Source organism: Aplysia californica, unplaced genomic scaffold (genome assembly GCF_000002075.1).
Source record: "Aplysia californica isolate F4 #8 unplaced genomic scaffold, AplCal3.0 scaffold01454, whole genome shotgun sequence".
NCBI lineage: Eukaryota > Metazoa > Mollusca > Gastropoda > Aplysiida > Aplysiidae > Aplysia > Aplysia californica.
The window spans coordinates 86,810-87,923 of NW_004798724.1; positions in this window are offsets into that span (position 1 = coordinate 86,810).

Genomic DNA, 1,114 nt, shown 5'->3' on the forward strand with positions numbered 1-1,114 from the left:
CCACACACACACACACACACACATACAGAGAGACACACATAAGAATCGGTTTAAAGTTTGAGTTAGGGAAGTACATCGACACAATAATGATCATATTGTTATAGTGCTGGGAAAAAGCAAGAGAGACAGACAGACAGACAGACAGAACAGACAGAAAAGTCAGAAGTAGGACTTGCCCAGTACCCTTCTATTAAGGATTCAAACTGGAAGAGTCATCCGTTCCATAGCTAAACCGTCTGCAATGATACAGATTCTCCAATGAAATAAGTTCGTAAGTTCCATGCCCAAACAAGGCACAACATCAGCTAATATCGCTGTTCTACAATAAAGCAGGCACGACCAAACCTGTTATAACGACCACCAGTCCAAGACAGTCACCTGTAAAACGACCACTTCCCACTCCCTCTTTTATGTCTTTTCTATAATTTAGAATGTATATCATAGTATAGTCTATTTTTATGGGATAGTGGGGCCTATGTAATGATATGTAGTAACATTGGAAAAACGGCTTCTGTCGTGTATCGGTAAGGCGCTTTTCTGTTGCATGAAAGAGGCATGAGTTCGATTCCTGAGTGAGGAAATTTCTTTTTAAAAAATCAAGTTTCTGCGTCTTTTTGGATTGGATGGTGTGTCCCTCTCAGCCCCAGTTAACCCAGACAGAAAGGGGAAGAAGCCCGCCTCCTAAATGATTTAAATTATGTCTATGGGGGTGTAAAATTACTTAATTTGAAAAATATTTATTATATATTACCGTTGAAAGAAAACTGTCCTAAAATCCACCTGTGTAAGCCAACGGCTGGTTTTCCTTGACAATGGGTGGTCGTTTAGGACAATCTCAACTGCAATGTAAAATATGTTGTTTTTTTGTTTTATTTTCTTTTGTTTTGTTTCATTTTGTTTCATTTTGCATTGTTTGTTTCTGTTTTTTGTCTTTTAGATGTTGTTTTTCTTCTTTTTTTCCCAACCTCCAGTGTACATGATGTGTGTATGTTTAATTTGTCCTGATACAACCTCGACACTTTCTAATACCCAGGAAAAATCTGTGTGTGAAAACGTGAGGACGTGAAACAAGGGTCTGACGGCACGGGTTAGCTGTGGGATGGATCAGGCTATC